Below are 18,260 nucleotides of genomic sequence, written 5' to 3'. Positions count from 1 at the left end.
AGAGATAGGAAGAGACAGCGAGACCGAGAGAGACACACAGAGAGGCAGCTACCCAGAGCCCTGGACGGACCAGGGACCTAGAACTAGGGCGGGAGAGGCCGAGACCGCCGGGCAGAGCTCAGTGGGGCTGCGCCGGATAGAGAAGTCCCAGGCCCCAACTCGCCAGTCAGGGAGAGGGAGGCCCCGCCGCGAGCCCTCGCGCCCCTCGGAGGACCTAGGGGGTTTGGGAAGGGGATGAGCCCCTGGCCCACGCCATGGCAGTCTCCGGCGTGGGTGTGTCATTTCTCCGGGAGTCCGGGCCCGCGTCCCCCTCGCACTGGCCCCACCGCCCGCGACCTCTGCTCTGCGGCCACTACCTGCTGTGGGCCGCAGGCCAGGGCCGCTCCAGGCTGCTCTTGGAGACTTGCCACGGCCTCGGGGCTGTCTCCGCCTGGCTCACCGGGTCCCTCCGGGTCGCCGCGGGGCCCGCTGTAGGGCTCTCCTGCCCGAGGGTCCGGGCGACCGCTGCCCAGCGCGTCCAGCTGCAGCGTCTTGTTCTCAAAGGCGTCCTCCACGCAGCGGAAGACGCCCCCGAGCTTGGGTCGCGCCCGGGGGCTGCCTGCGCCCAGCGTCCTCAGGCACGCGGGCAGAGGCTCCGGGGGCTCCTGCGGCCGGCGTGCAGCCATGGCGGGAGCGGGCGAGGGGCGGCCGGTTCCGGAGCCTCCTGCGCCGGGTCTGCGCGACGCGTGGGGACGGGGCGGACCGGCGCCTCGCAATCTCCCCGCCCCTGTCCCCCAGCCCGCCCCCAGCCCGGCCTGGCGCCCGCGCCGAGCTGGCGCTGTCCACGCAGCGAGTGCTGAACGCGCCGGCCTGGCCCGGGGCGCGCGTTCTGTCCCCGCGAGGCGCCGCTGCCAGCCCTCGGTGCGCGCGTGGGTTCCGACCTCCCGCCCAATCCGCAGGAAAGGCGGGCGGGCAGGGAGCACGCACTGAAGAAACCACAGTCCATCGGAACTCCAGCCACATTTCAGGTCCCCGAGGGAGATCCCACGCCAGGCAAGGAGGCTCTGACTTTGAAACGTTTGGCGAGTCGCGAGGGTCGGGCTAGGGGGACAGGGAAGCGCCCACGGGAGCTGCTCCTGACCATCCTTAAAGCCGACTTCAAGGTTTTGGGGTGAGACACGGCAGAGGGACTCAGTCCGCCCAGGGTCACAGGGCGAGGCTGTGACTCCGTCAGGCCCTGCAGGGATTTACTTTTAAGGAAAAGATAACCTTCGCATTCTGTTAGTGCAGCCCGCATTTCAAAGCTTAAGTTCAGACAATGAGAGGCACTGCGGGGACCCTCTAGTACCAGCACCGCAGAAGTCCGACCGTCCACAGAGCTAGATCAGCAACTTTCCCAGCCCCCTTCCCACCTCTGGTTTCCACTCCCCCAAAGAAATCAATAAAGTGGCCTTTACTCACATGGGTGGGATCGTCCTCACTGAAATCTGTTGCCAAGTGTTCTTACTCATTCCTGGAAATTCTTTCACTCTTCTAACTTACCTGAATTTTCTCTTCCAATTCTCATTTGATAAACAGCTACAGGAGGTGGCCTTCCTGGTGGCTGACCCCAGCCAGGTGCTGCCAGGTACCTCTGATTTCAGAGCCTGTCCTCCAGGAGATTTTCCATGATTTAGGGTGAGGCTGCAGGTAAGACGGCTGGCTCCCCCTCCCCAGTGCGCAGAAGGCCCAGGTTCACCATATCTTTCTGGTGTGGAAAGAGGCATCATAGTTCAGAGAATGGACACGGAACACAGAAGTGGCTAACACAGCCGATAAGTCCAAACTTTAATACCTTGTGAGGAGGGGAACTTTGATATTCTAAGATTTAAAACAATTTTTTTATTAAAACTGTACAATAATTTACAAATGAGTAAAAATTCTCTGGTATATATCATAGGAATCACAATACAAAAATATGTGTAAAATTTTGTAGTTGATCACCACACAAACCTATTTTAGGCCTGTGAATACTGTGTAGCACTGAACAGAATATCACGTTTAGAATGTGGTTATTAAGGAATTGCTTCAGAGAACACAAATACTGCCCTGGCATAGTGCCGTGAGAAAACAAATCCTAATCCGTTTTTGCATAAATTTACAGTAAAGCTTTTAAAAATATACAGTAAACAAATATATGATTTGATACAATATTTACAACTTGATTTTCCTGAGCCTAAACGTAAATCCATTACTGTGTTAAAACACACAATCCATCTTAAGGTTTCAGTGATGGGGTGATGGTAAATGGAGATCAATGTCACATGCCTTCAAACCCACTTCCAGCACACCCTCCTTCCTGACTTCCAGCATTGGTGTTCACCAGCCGTGTAAGGCACGCAGGGGATCCTGAAGGCTATGGGTTCTTCGAGGGCGGAGCACTTTCAGGAAGAACCACAGTCCTTCAGCAACTGGTACTCCAGACCGTGGAAACGAGGTTCACACACATCCGTGTCAACAAGGAAGCTGCAATTTACATGGATTTCTAGTTTAGACAAATGAAAACACTTGTGTTGTTCTGGGTATTGTGCACATGTATGATTATGTTGATAATTGTTATGCTGTACACATGTCCACGTCTTGGTTACACAGCAAACATTTCTGGCAACGTTTTGGGGTCTCTCCTCTTGTTCCATCAGGAAGCGATGCATTTACACACAGACTCCCCTGTTTGAAGAGCTAGCAGTAAGAGAGTACAAATACTTGCAGGAAATTCAATCCAGCCCGCTGGTTTTGAATAAAAGGTATACTCTAGGGTTTAGAAAATGCACGTTATTTTAAAGCACTTGAATTCTTCAGATGCTCACTGAACCAGCAGGAATCGGTGACAAATGTTCATATTTGCCTTTTCTTTTGGCAAAAGCTCGGTCCTGAAATGCTGGATTTTGTAATCAGATGGAAAGAAGGTGCCTATGATACATGAATTAAAACAATGATATCTGAAGAATTGACATTGCAAATAAACATGTGCTTTCAGGAACATGGCAGGGATACAAATGCAGGCTGGTACATGGAGTGTTATTTAAAACATTCATTGAGCCATTTTCCCTTTGCTGCGTACGTACTTTTTACATATAAACAATAACAGCTTCATAAGCATTGGTACATATTTACATGCTTCTCCTTCCTGTATAGTTTGCTTTTTTTAAATTACAAAGCTGTGATTGAGAGCGTCTGGGGCATGTGAGGAGGGCATATGAACTACTCCAGACGTAGCTACAACATGCAAAATCATGATGATCCAAATAAACACAAGGAATGTGAATCTGGGTTTCAAATGCTCATCTTTAGATCCTAAATGGCCAACTCACATGGCTGCTGTTCCTGTGCAGCTGCACATCTGGAGCTGGAGCTCCAGAGCAGAGAGCAGGCCCTCAGGGAGTGCTTGGGGGTCCAGAGTGTCTCTGGATGTCTGTACAGTCTATCAGACTTCAGACTGGGAGTTCACCCATAGCTCTGTGGCGGCTTTCATTAACACGAGACTATTGTTTGCCATTCGGTTTTGAGTACAACAAATGTGCCAAGAGGATGCAGTCATTAGAACGAGACAAAACTCTGGATGGAAGATTAAACAAGATTTCAGACTTGAGCTACAAACCGTGACCTCGGGCTCAGCCAGAGAAGCAGTGAACTGGCCCCAAATCTTGTCCAAGTGAATAAGGAACTGTGGCTTTAACAACAGAAAGGATGGGCTCTTCTTGGACAAGTGTTGACTAATAGTGCATTGCCCAGCAGAAATCCTGCACCCACCAAAGAAAAGTGTATCTGTCTGATCCTATAAGCTTTCTCTCAATTTCAACCCAGGGAATCAAGCCCGGTCCAGCCGCCACCGTTGTCTGCACCAGAGTTGAACATTTCTTCTGACACAAATATAAAATGAGCCTAACACTTCCAGACAACACAGTCGTCCCTCCCTCTAGCCACTCGGTAGTGCAGTTGCTTTTCTTTATACAGTGTTGTTTGTTACATTCTCACCTGGCCGCACGTATCACTACCCAGCGCATCAACTTCTAGGTGCCTCAGAAGAGCTGACATCTTGTGGGTCTCTTCTGGTTGAGCATGCGCGTGTGCACACACACACAGACTCGCGTGTGCACACACACACAGACTCACGCATGCACACACACATCCCCCTCACAAATTCAGCACTGAGAGTGACAACCTCAGACCACCAAGGGAGCGAGGTCAACAGAAGAACCACCTCCAACTGTGAGTCAGGCTACATCTGAGCACGGGGAGACTCTCTTGGGCTGTGGATTGGAGCGCTCGGCAGCAACAGAAATCCACTTAAAACTGGTTTCATCAACTTGCAGTTTCCTCTGAAAAAGAGTGAAGACAAAAGCTTTATTTTAGCCTGAGACACCCGAGGCACTCATGGGCAACACTCTCGGTGGAGAAGGTCTGGAGAAACACCACAGGCGAGGGTGCCAACCAAGTGGGGGCTCTGCATGTGGACAGATTACAGTGGATCCAGGGCCAGCCAGGGCCCAACTTGAGCCTCCCACCCAGGAGACGCAAATGGCTCTTCCCAGGTGATCAAGAGGCTGCAAAGATGAGTATGTGGGCCCTGCGAAGCCGTGTGCAGAAGTGGCCTCAGATCTCCCTCAAAATGCCTGGGGCAGATGCCCATGTTTGTATCCAATGTTCATTTTTTCTCATTACTTAGAAAGTGGGCCTCTGTTAGGTAACAATTCCTCCTTATGATCTTTACATTTTTAATGTTTGGAACAAGGTGTGAAGGAGCTGCTCAGCTCCTTGTAACAGGGAGGGTGGGCCCTTGATCAGCCCCTGGGGTGGCAGCAGTGGGAGTAGGAGGCAGCGGGGGAGAGGTGGAGGGGCGGCCAGGGTGGAACCCCTTGAATCTCCACAGGTGTCTAATCTAGGAGAGCTTGGAGAGATTTTTGTTTTGGTCTTTTAACCTAACATTTGAGTGAGAGGTATTCTCCCAATTAGCATGAAAATCACAGGTGGTAGAGTCACACACACGCTGACCCCCACCACGTCACACTATAGCTGAAATCTCTGCAGCAATTCAAGCAACACACAGTTCTTCGTGCCTTTAACCTGATTCATTTCTAAACAGGTTCTCGTCAATCATCTATTTCTAGATGTTAGAGAGGAAGGGACCCTCCTGTCCAGCCCTCTCGTTTTGGGGATGGAAAAGCTGAAGCCCCAAGACAAACAGGGATCTCCCAAGGTCACACTTTCTAGGCTGGCGGGAGCCGGGGGCCCTGACCACCTACTCGCCAGTCCTCCCACCCCATGACCCTGCCTCTCTGAATTAAGATGACAACTGCCTGGGGCTATCATGAACTGCACACATGCAAATACAGAAGTCTTGCTGAAAATCAGGTGCAGAATTCTAACAAGTCACTCTCCAAACCGAAGGGACAAGACACCTGCATTTGGGTCCCTGTGGTCACCTGATCCCCTCTCCCGAGTTAGTTCTGCTCTACTTTGCTAATGCGTTCGTTCACTGCCACTGTCTCCAGAAAAGGGGACGACTCTCTGCCCTCATCTGTGACCACAACACTCCACACACACACGCACATGCACACACACACACAGGCACAGAGGCACGGTTCTGCTTCCAGGCCTCCAGGCTTCCCAAGGCCCTTCTGCCCCACCCCCAGTCCCATCTCCTCTGGGGATTTGGGGTCCTCCACCCCTCCCTTTTCTGGCCACTGGCCCAACTTCCTGACTGTCCCCACAGTCAGCCCAAGATCTCATCCAAGTTGGAGCCGTGCAAGACACAGGACAGAGAGTGTGAGGTCATCTTGTGGGTCTGCCCTTGGTCTCACAGCCCTGGGGGCTCCTCAGTGCCCCACCGAGCCCCCGGCCCAGTGCTAGGTCAGCGCCCCCCAAACTCCTCATTTAAGAGTGGCTCTGTGGGCAGGAGCCAAGGCTGCCCTCTGTAGAAGGGCCTGCTTGCAAGGTTGGCCCTTGACCGGCGTCTGGGAACCCAGCTTTTGAACTTTCCCTGTGTGATAAGGTTGTGCTCATGGGCTGGTCTAGACTATACAAATGATGTGATTTATGGCAAACACCTGCCTCCTGAGGTCCTGGCATTGCAGTGGGCAGGAGGTGCCCAAACGAGTAGCCCCAATAAAACCCCTGCTCTGAGTCTCAGATGGACTTCCCTGGCAGAAGCACTGCATGCACACGGCTGCATTTTGGCTGCTGGGGAGGGTGTGCTCTCTGTGGCCCCCACAGGAGGGAGAGCATAGGAAGTCTCTCACGGATCCCTCCAGACTCCATCTGTGTCTTCTGCCCTTACAGATCCAGCTGTGTATCCTGATTAATCGCTGCAGTAAATCTTAGCCATGGTACCACCACGTGCTGAGTTCCGAGAAGCCTAGTTAATCACTGAGCACGTGGGTGCTCTTGGGGACCCCCCGGAACACTCTGCTTCCACGGTTTCCAGGAACTGTGGGAGACCACGAGGCTGCAGAGTGGATAAGATGTGGTCTTTGGCCTCCACATATTTGGTCGTTCACGTGGCAACATTTGACTGTGTATTAGGGGCCAGGCACTCCCTGAGTGTGTACTGGGGGCCGCACTGAGGATTCCACAGCGAGAAGCCGGGAACACGGCGCCCTGTGCAGCTCCTCGGGGAGCTCCCAGCTCACGAGGGAGGAGGGTATCTTGTGGCAGGAGAGACACGGGACATGTAGGGAGCTCACGGCACTGGGCGGTGCTGGTGGGCAGGCCCCCGACCAGCTCAAAGCGCGGCAGGGCAGAGACCGATGGACAAGCAACTGCCCTGTGATGGGGGGCTGTCTCAATAACGGTGGGCACCAAGCACCACAGCCGCGCCCTTCCTTCTGGAGGGAGAGGTTACCGCGTGATTTTTATGTTGCACTGCACTGGGGATGGCTGACCACGTACAAGAAGGAGATGACAACCGAAGTCCTGAACTGGGTTCACTTCACAGCAAAAACAGGCAGAGGAGGGATAGCAGGACAGGAGGGCGTCTGGCTGGACCACGACCCAGCGGCAGCAGGGGCATTTTCGTGTGGGCGCCCAGCCGGGCAGGCATGAAGACCGTATCATGAGCCACAGAAGCAGGACAACCCCCCCACCCCACCAGGTGACACCCGTCGGGAACACACGCCAGCGCAGTCGCTCACATGGATCAGGAAACAACGCTCGATGTTAAACGGAGCCCGCGGAGCAGGCCCCACTGTCTGTGTTTGTGCCGGGGGTTCCCACCTGGATCCGACAGTTGGGAAACATAAAGCTGCTAGCGAGGGAGACAGGCACCTTCCCGGGTGGGAAAAGCCCACTTGGATTGGCGCCAACTGCAGATGGCGAGCACCATGGGAAAGCTCCGGCCCCTTGGCCTCACTGGGGTTTCCAGAAACACATGTAAACCTGTAAACCCGGGTCCCCACACAGCGGGGCCAGGCAGACAGCCAGGTGGGCAAGAGCCCGATTCCACAGACACCGGCAGGGGCGAGACCCTCCGGCCCCGACCTTTGCTTTCTGCCCCCACACACCACCCCCTACTTCCTGTGTCTCAGACCCCCCAAAATAATGCACACAAATACTGGTCATCAGATTAGAGGACCACAGAGAGCGGGCTAAAAAAAAAGAACCTTTTCACAGTAGCTCTTTCTGTCTGGGAAACTGTAGCCATTTTCAAACCAAACAGCAGCAAGTGGCAACAATAAACCTGCCTGGGCCCAGGGCTTTTTCCCTAAAGCTCTGATTTTGGGGGAATATCAAGAAATAGATGGCCTTGCCCAGACCCGGCTTATCTTCCTCCCCTCCTAGCTCTCCACAGGCTCTTTTTGTCAACCCTACGGATGGCGCCAGTGCTGCCATCAATGCTGCCTGCCCTGGGCAATCTGTGAGGGCCCCTCGCCCCAGCTCCACAGCGGGGTCCGCTGCGTGGCTCACACAGACACTGGGGTGGTCCTTGCCATCCTCACACTCCGGTGGGTCTGCTCTGGGTCTCCTCCTCCTGGTTCGACTCTGTAGCTGCCTAGGAAATACATAACAAAGGAAGCAGCCACTTTCTCAGAGCAGGTGAGGACATCATCCCAGGCTCCTTGAATGCTGCAATGGTGAATTTTATATGACAACTTGACTGGTCCACGGGTGCCCAGGCATTTGCAAGCATTATTCTGGGTGTGTCCATGAGGGTTTCTGGATGAGATAAGCATTTGAATCTATAGACTGAGTAAAGCAGATTGCCCTCCCTAGTGTGAGTGGGCCTCATCCAATCAGTTGAAGGCTTGACTAGAACAAAAGCTGAGTAAGAGGAAACCCTCCCACCTGATTACTGAGCAGGGACATCAGTCTTTTCCTGTCTTCAGACTTGGACTGAAGCCAGGGTTCTTCTTGGGTCTCCCTCCTGCCAGCTTTCGGACAGGAATTTACACCAGAGGACCTCTAATTCTCAGACCTTCAGACTCGGACCAGAGCTGCACCATGGGCTGTCCTGTCTCCAGCTTGCCAACTACAGATCTTTGGATTTCTCAGTCTCCGTAATCGTGTGAGTCAATTCCTTATGACAATTCCCTCTCTATATACTATAGATAGACAGATGGATGGATGGATGGAGAGAAATATACACAGACAGACACACACATCCCATTGGTTCCGTTCCTCTAGAGAGCTCCGACCAATACAATGCATGACTTAATTGCCCTCCCATACCCCAAGGAGCAGGAGGCTGAGGTGGACACAGCTCATCTCACCTGCAGTGGCCACATGGCTAAGAGAGGGCCAAGGCAGGACCCGAGCCCAGGCCTGTGTGACTCCAGAGCTGAACTTTCAGCTGCTGCCAAGTTTCCCAAGTTGCAGCCACAGCCTCCCCAGCATCTCACACAGATGGATGAGGACTGACTGATGTGACCTGATGGAGACCAGACCAGTCGGGAAGGGGTGCGGGGGGGGCGTTACAATCCCAGAGCGTATCTGGGCATACAATCCCAGAACACCACTTTAGGAAAGTTCAAACAGAGAAAAAACATGACACTGTAGCCAAGACACAAGGAGGTCTCCTCCTGACCCCGGGCCCTGGGAGAGGCTGAAGGCGTCTGTGGGGTCCCTCCCCACCAGAGACTCAACAGTTCCCAAAGTGGGGTCCCAGGGCCTGCAGCATCAGCCTCTCTTGGACTTGTCAGGAGTGCAGACTCCTGGGGACCCCCCGCCCTGTGGAACCAGGCACCCTGTGGGTGGGCTGAGGTCATGGTTCAACAAGCCTCCAGGTGACCCAGGTGCACCAAGTTTGGAGGCCACTGCCATGAAACTGTATTCCTGAGTCTCCAGAAGCCTCTTCCCCGAATGGTCACGTTGTAGAAGGTGACTATATGAGCATGACGGGCTGTTTGCTGGATTTGCTCCCCAGTAATTCGGGAATTAGAGACCTAAGGCTGGTCCTCAGCCCTGGCAGTCCATTCCAGGACCACAGTGCTCCCCCTTGGTGCTGCCCGCCTCCTCCTTGGGGCCTGGGGATGTTCGCTGGTGTGTCCTGCCGGCCTTGATACCCTTGGCACGTCCACCTTGCCGGGCATCGAGGGTGGCTGCGCCCCCTGCCCTGGCCAAGGCCGCCTGGCTGTGCAGGCACAGTCTGACCTTGGCCTGAGGTCAGCTTGGCCGTGGAGCAAACCTGAGGTGAGGTGTCCAAAGCCCAGGTACCACCCTGCCCGTGCCCAACACCACCGGTCACTGTGCCCTGGCACGAGCACTGGTCGCCCTGAGGGTCAGCGTCCCTCCCTCCCCGCCCAGTAGGAGGTGGATGCTGCGTGGGAAAGGCCTGGGCAGAGCCAAGTGCACCTCTGCACGTTGGACTCAAGTCACAAAATGCATCTGTTTCTCCCGCAGGAGCTCCTTGCAAAGCAGTGTTTGCTTTGACGGTGCTTCTTTTCAACACACATTGGGACATTTTCTCCAGTGTACGCCGGCAGGACGCCAGCCTCCTGACCTCAGAGACAAGGTCCGCCTCTCCAGACCCATCTGGAAAGGCCATGAGGAAGCAGGCCTCCTCAGCAACCTCGCTAAGCTCCAGAAGCTTAGGTCTCAGGGAGACCTTTCCCAGGGCCTCACTCCAGCCCCTCCAGGGGCTAATGGGGAGCCCCACCCCACTGACCCCGGCATATGGACGTTGCCCACATCGCCCATGCTGAACTTGGCAGCTGGGCAAATGGGAACATCTGGCTTAGAGAGGAACAGGCACAGAATGGCCACAGGTGGACGCTGGGACTGCTGTGGAGATGGGCGGTGAGGCGGCTGAGACACGCTGGGCAAGAGGAGACGATACCCCAGTCTCTCAGTTGCTGAGCCATTCGAGGGTCTCCTTTCGCTTCCACGTCCACTGTTCCTCATTCCCCTCACCTCAGTTCACCCTTGGCAGATGGAAATGGTCCTGAAGCTTGCAGGAGGGAGAGGGAGGCAAGGGGGTGCGGCAGTGACTCCACTGGCCGGAGGCCTGAAATCACAGAGGAGGCCTGGGAGATGGTGAGTCCCTGGCCTTACCCACGTCTAGACCACTCCTGTCTCCCTCACACACGTGCCAGGCAAGGCCAGAGGCTCTAGAAGACCACGCCTGGCCACCCTCTCTCCACCCACACTGGCTGCATGTCCTGGATGGAACCTGGCGCTCTGGAGATATAACTCAAGATTCGGAGTTAGCTATCTCCTCTGATGAGAAAGAGGCCCCCAACCTCTCAGGCCCAGCCTCCCAGAGCCCCCAGGACCCTTAGCCCCTAGCCCGGTCCCCTGGAGTGCCAGGGTAGGTGAAGTTTGGGCATCAAGGAGAATGTTGGGTGATGGCCTAGGAAGCGGAGGGGCCCACGCTTCCATCAGTTCTGCTCACAGCTGTCTGCCAGGAGCCCCTGGCGACCTCTGTTCTGCCCCTTCCTCCAGGGAGCCAGAGCACCAGCCAGGAGCTAGTAGGGCAGGGGTCCCCCGGGCAGGGAGGTCCCGAAGCAGACCCGGCGGGGGGAGCAGCTGAGGGCTGGAGAAGGCCACACCTGAGACGCCCATCCAGGTGACAATGGGAGGCGAGCACAGGTGTTGGGAGGCAGGAGGTGGGGACCCTGTGGGAGCCCGTGAGGGGAGACAGCATGGAGAGAGCTGCCAGGGCAGGCTGGCTGGAGGAGGCTGTACCTTTGCTAGGAACAGCCTGGCACCCTGTGCAGCAGCCTTGCTTAAAGGCACGGGGCCTGGGGGGCCTCGGGGCACAATGGATCTCTGAGTCCCCCACTGCACCTACCATGACTGGGAAGGTTGTCTGTTCTAGATCCCTCCATGGCTGCCCTGTGTGCAGGGCTGTGGGCACCCTGCAAGGCGCCACTGCAATCTCCATGGTCCCACCACTGGGCAGATGGGCCCTGGGCTCTGCCTGCTGCCCTCCTACTGCCCACTCTGCCTCTGGCCTCCATCCTGCCTCGACTGAGCGGCCCTTTCTGAGCCCCTTACGGCCTCTGCACATCGATGGCTCCTAATGCCTGTTGCAGAGGAGGCAGCACAAGGCTCCTTTGGGGCCGGGTATCCTGGTCCCCTAGCCCAGAGCACTGATGGGGTGTGGCTGGCCGGGTCACCACAGCAGCTAGGCCCACGCTGATCTGAAGATGGCATGTCCTCAGCGCACCCACAGTTCTAACCACTGAGCTCTTACTAGCACACAAGGATCTGTGCCTGAGGCTCTGAGAGCGTGGGGGCGCCAAGCACAGGGTGACAAAGGCGGGCTTCACCCCTTCACTGCTGCTCAGCACAGGTGAGGTGGGGCCTGTCCTCCGTTCCCACGGCCCCCCACCAGCCCCCATCCTTGGTTCCCTGGAGGACAATTCCAGTGAGGGGCCACACCTTGGGGTCAGGGGGACAATTGCAGAGGTGGGGGAGGGGCAGGAAGCTTCTGGTGCTGTGTTCACGGTACAGGGACCAGCCCAGGCTGCCACTGGTGCGTTCCCCGCCTTCTAACCATCTGAGCACGCAGGACCCCACCAAGTCCACCTGAGCCCAGAAGTTACCAGGGTCAGGGCTGCGCCCTCCAGGTGATGGCCACAAGGGTGTTTAGACACCAGCTCTGCTCTGTCCCTCCTGGACACGGACAGTCCCCATGGCTGGAGTGGTTGCAGAATCCACCACCCAGGCTCCCAGGCCTCTGCCTGACCACACACACCCACCCAAATGCACAGACATCCACACACAGCCAAAGGCACAGGTGTGCACACACACAACACACACACAATGCACAGGCATGTGTGTGGGTGCACATCCGTGCACACACTTTCTGCCTGCTCACCCTCGGTTCTTGGTTTTGTTCCCCGCCTGGGTTCCAAGCAGCTGCTGTCACAGCCCTAGAAGGGGCTGTCAGCTCTCTCTTCTGACACTGACTTCTCTAATAACGGCATCTCTTATGAATGGCCTCATGGTCATGCTAGTAAAAAGATCCATTATTGCTTTAACCAAGATGGTTATATTACAGGTCGCTAGACAGCTGGCCGCGGGCCATGAGCTGCTGCGGGCCAGAACAGATTAGACAACAGAGCAATACAGGGGGAAGGAAACCACCGGCATCAGGCCAGTTATTCAATTTCTGCCTGAGAGTGTGTGCAAATCTCCCAGTAACATCAGAGAAAAACCTTTGCCGTAAGGTAAGAACAGAAGGATTCTGAACAAAGACAAGAAAATAAATTGCTCCAAACCCGACTTGAACTGGAAGAGTTTGGCTGTGTCTCCCAAGGTCGCGCGTTTGTATGGCTGACCCGGCGTTTCGACACCCAGGTAGAAACCCAGAAGAAACTCCTGCACTGGCACATTAACTGACTTGACAAGAATGTTCAAGAAGCACCGTCCACAAAATCAAAACCCAAATGTCTGTCAGAGGGGAAGGAAAACCCCAGAAAGGAGTCACAAACCTCAACAAGCGGACACGCACCACGGCACGGGCAGATCCCAGCAGTGATGTTAGTCGCAAAAAGTGCGTCCAAAAGATACATGAAGCACGGAGCCTCTTTCTATAAAGACTTAAAAAACAACAAAAATTTTGCCTTTTAGAAACACATGTGCCCGCCACAAAGCTCTCTGGGGGCTCTGCACCAGGGTCCGGGTGGCAGTCACCTCTCGGCAATCAGGTGATGGGACACGGTCGTGTGGTTGGAAGTCGGTGTAGCCACAGACGCTACGGAACAAAATAACCAGGTGGGCCACGCCCAGACCACGGCAGGCGTGCGGCAGGAGCCAGCATCAGGACCAACGCAGCTCCGTGCACCAAGCAGACAAAGATGAAGAAAACTCCGCGGCGAGGAGCAGTGAGGCGGGGAGCAGGAGCTGCAAGCAGCCGCACACGCCAGCAGCGGCCCTTCAGGCCAGCTCATTCTGACACGCAGACGCAGTGTGACCCCACGACTCCGTGCGAGTGGGATGATGCAGGGCTTGTCACCTGCCATCAGATGAGCGCGCGTCTGACCTCAGCCTCTGTCCAAGCGTTTCCTCATTCCCACCTGGGGCCAGAGCCAGGCTGGCGAAGCTGCCCTGACAGGATGGCTGCCCCCGGGGATCCTGCGGGAGCATCTCTGGGCGCCTGGGCAGGGCCCCTTCTGTGCCGGGAGTCTGGGGGGGTCCTGCCGCCTCGGCAGGCACCCCGTCCCTGCTCCCAAGACAGATGGGCAGCCCCGGAGGAGCGCAATCCCCTGAGCTCAGCCGCCCGCAACAAATAGCCTCAAAGAGCAGGCTGTTCACACTCGGGTGAACCTTCTACGAGGAAACAAACATTTCACCTTTTGTTTCCTTTTTTTTCTTAACATAAAACAATATACATAGATTAAGAAGAAAATTTCATTGGGTTATGATGGTGAATATTACAGATATTTTTTAAATGAAGGCTCCATATGTGCACAGTGCTCATTAACTGTGGACGTACTCTGAACAAGAGCGGCTCACTCCTGAATCACAAGGATGACAAAAGAGCCATCATTTCTGGCCCGCTTGGGGTGCAGCGCGGCGTGAGTGATCCGTGACCAGGCTCAGAAGGAGTGGGGGCTGCTCATTGGCATTTGGTGCCTGCTCCGCTAGGAGCCGTAAATCTGGGCCTGCTGACAGTTAATCTCACACATCTCCAGCTCCCAGACCCCGAGCCGGGCAGGTGCAGTCCCTGGTGACCCAGCCCCACCCCCAGGATCCAACGGGGACCAGGTACACCAGGCAATGCCAGCTAGAGGACTCCAGCGAGCAGCAGCACTATGCCCCTGCTTCCCAGTGTGAGGTGACTCAGAGTTAGGGAGGACACTGCAGCCAGGACAGGGCTGACCACAGAGTGGGGATTTGGTCCAGCTGAGCAGAGGGATTTTAATCAAAAAGAGACAGAGTTCTTTACAACCAGGGGTGGGAGGACACAGGGATGCACAGCTATGTGCAAAAAAATGTGGTCCCACTGAAACCGTGCACCATAAGCAAAAATAACTAAAATGGATCATGGATATAAACGTAAGAAAAAAAGCCATACAATGCTAGACGGAAATATGGGAGAAAATATTTGTGACTTTGAATCAAGTAAAGGTCCAACACCAAATGCGCAACCCATTAAATAAAAAGTTTATAAATTAGGGGCCAGCCTGGTGGCATAGCAGTTAAGTGTGCGCACTCCGCTTCGGTGGCCCAGGGTTTGCAGGTTTGGATCCCAGGCGCCCACTGATGCACCGCTTGTCAAGCCATGCTATGGCGGTGTCCCATATAAAGTAGAGGAAGATGGGTACGGATGTTAGCCCAGGGCCAATCTTCCTCAGCAAAAAGAGGAGGATTGGCAACGGATGTTAGCTCAGGGCTAATCTTCCTCAGCAAAAAAAAAAAAAGTTGATAAATTAGACTTCACCAAAATTAAGAACTTCTCTTCAAAAGATACTTGTAAGAGAATAAAAAGACCAAAGAGAGATTTGTAGAAAATACGTTTGGATCATATATCTGATCAAGGCATGTATCTGGAATATATAGAGAAGTCTTAAAACTCAATAAGCAGAAAGTAAACAATCTAATTCAAACATGAGCAAAAGATCTGAACAGACTCTTGACCAAAGAAGATATATAGATGGAAAGTCAACACATAAAAAGATGCCCAACGTCATTGGTCATTACAGAGATGCAAATTAACACCAAAATAATACATCACTACACCCCCATTAGAACGGACAGTAAAAGTCCAACTATATCAAGTGTTGGCAAGGACGAGGAGCAACAGGAAATGCCACACATGGCCGGTGGGAACGCAAAACGTACCGCCACCTGTGACGACAGTTTCTAATAAAATTAGGCACACACTTACCAATTCTAGGAATTTATCCAAGACAAATGAAAACTTATGTCTATACAAAAACCTGTACATGAAGGTTTATAGTAGGTTTTTTATTTTGCTGAGGAAGACTGGCCCTGAGCTAACATCTGTGCCAATCTTCCTCTATTTTGTATGTGGGTCACTGCCACAGCATGGCTGACGAGTGGTGTAGGTCCACGCCTGGGATCCAAATCTGTGAACCCAGGCTGCCGAAGTGGAGCGTGCCAAACCTTAACCACTACGCCATGGGACTGGTCCCAGTTTATAGTAGTTTTATTAATAATTGTCCCAAACAGGAAACCAGCAGATGTGCTTCAGCTAGAGACGGTATAAACTGTGGCACATCCTCGAAATAGAAAGGACTCGGCAATAAAAAGGAACGAACTACAAAAACACAGAGAATCCTCCGTGCATTTTGCTAAGTGAACAAAGCCAGACCCCAAAGCTACATGTTACGTGCGCACATCAGATATTCTACTTACATGATTCAGAAATGGAGGGAAACAGAGCAGTGTGGCCAGGGGGTGGGGGTGGGGTGACCAAAAGGGTAGCAAGAAGGAGTTGGGGGCGATGGCATCATCCTGTATCATGACTGCAGTGGACTCATGCCTGTGTCAAAACCCGGAGAACTGTGCACCACAGACCGTGAGTTTTACTGAGTATAAATTGAAAAGAAATCAATCTGTGGGGGATGCTCAGATAGAACCCAAGCTATAACCAACGGAGCTACCGGAGGGGGCGGGAAAGAGAAGAGCAACCTCAGCTATTTTGGAAAACAGTGTTTTGTCTGGATACTCTAAGGCTGAAGATAAAAGGAAATGTACACAAATGCACCCTGGTTGTGTATTTGTTTCTCACACGGTATGTGGGTTAGCAGTTTTCAAACCACTTTGTGAGTATACCGTGGGCGTGAGCAAGGAAGAAACGTAGCGTGTGCAGTGAGAGCCACGTCTCCAGGCTGCCACAGAAAGGAGTCACACACCAGGAACTCAGGAAGGCTGCAGGGAATCTTGAGTTGTGGGCCTGGAACTGAGGTGTCATTATGAACTCATGGTGTTATAATAGACACGTGATAGATAGATAGAGGGATAGATAGATGGATAGATAGCTAGATAAATAGATGGATGATAGATGATAAATATATGGATGACAGATAAATGATTGATAGTAACTAGACAGATGATAAATGATTGATAGATAAATAATAGATGATAGACAATAGATGATAAATATATGGATGATAGATAAATGACTGATAGATGATAACTAGATAGATGATAGATAAATGATTGATAGATAGGTAATAGATGATAGATAGATGATACATAAATGATTGATAGATGATAGATGATGGATAGATGCAAAAATAAACAAAGAAGGGTGGGCACACATGCGTTAGCACACAGATGTGTATTTCCAAGCTGAGCCTCTGAGAGGACCAATAACTAATGTCACCCACTAGCAATGAGCACACCTAGCACCCAGAGATGCTGGTTCCTGAACACCATTCTCCCAGAAAAGGAACCAGAGCTCCTTGGAGAAGGGGTTGATTTCAGGCTGGGGGGCAGGGAAAATACAAGATGACCTTGAGCATTCTGTGGTGACAGAAAGTAAGACAGTGCTCAAAAATCGGAAGAGGGCGTGTCCAAAGGACACAGGAGCCAACCTGAAAGAAGGCTCAATGGTGTGAGCTGGAACAATTTGAGCAAGAAGATAGTTAACGATGGTGTTGGATTACAACCCATAGAATAAATTAAATATCCATGAGTCCTCACTGATATAAATATTGGACACGTAAAGAAAGAAACGAGAGAAACATTCTAACGGAATAGAAGGAATGTGGGGACTAGAACACCACCATGATCGCTGCTGCAGGAAAGACCCACGGACGGACGCTGAAACCAGTGGACAAGCTGAAGGAGAAACAGGATATTTGCAGTCTCAAAGTATCTCTCCCCAGTATATTTATTAATTACAAATGACACCTTTTCGGTGGAGAACCTGGCAGGCGCTGCCTCAGCCATGTAACCACGGCTAACATCACCAGTGATAAAACGTCTCGACACCATGCAGCCCAGATAGGACACACTCAGCAGGGTGCACCTCTCCTGTGGTCTTCTTGCCAAAAATGCGCAACCTCAACCTAATTAGGAGAAAACACCAGACACGCCAAACTGAAGGACAGTCTACAAAATAACCGACCAGTTCTTATTAGTGTCGAGGTCAAGAAAGACGAGGAAAAGCTAAGAAACGGTCACTGACCGGGAGGGACCAGGGAAACTGATGAGTAAGCGTAGTGTGGGATCCCAGAACAGAAACAGGACATCTGCCAGTACAAAAACTGGTGGGATCTGAATGAAGTCTGTGGACTGGCTGAGATTTGGGAGTGCGCTACGATTATGCAAGATATGAAATCAGGGAAAGCTGGGTGAAGGGTATACAAGAATTTTACACTATTTTTGCAACTTTTCTTCAAGTCTAAAATTATTTCAAAATAAAAAGTTTTAAAAAAGTTCCTGGGGTGGAGGGAGATGCTCAATTAGGAAGCATGGTGACTCTCATATTGCAGGTCCTGCTCCAAAGTGTGCATGAAACAGCAGTTCACAAAGGTGCCTGCAGTGTAGAGACAGCCCCGCAGCCCTGACTCTGCTGCTTCCAGTGACGGGGGCCCTTCACTCTCCACGGGTGATGGAGGTCGGTGGTCCTGGGCTGGGAGGGGGTGACGGCACAAAAGACGCTGAGCTGGCTGCGAATTTACATGGCAGCTCTTTCCTGACATCCTCAAACCTGCCCTGGGGATGGACCAGCGAGACCTCGGTGGGCGGGAGGTCCGGAAAGGGTCAGCAGAACCCCATTTCCGCCGTGGCCGTAGCCCAACGGCCCCCAGCTCTGTGCCAAACTGCCCCCCAGTGAAGCAGCCTCAGGGGGTCTCCACTCTCCCCTCTGACTGAGCCAATCCAAA

Source organism: Diceros bicornis, chromosome 6 (genome assembly GCF_020826845.1).
Source record: "Diceros bicornis minor isolate mBicDic1 chromosome 6, mDicBic1.mat.cur, whole genome shotgun sequence".
NCBI lineage: Eukaryota > Metazoa > Chordata > Mammalia > Perissodactyla > Rhinocerotidae > Diceros > Diceros bicornis.
Note: the sequence above shows the minus strand (reverse complement) of the source record.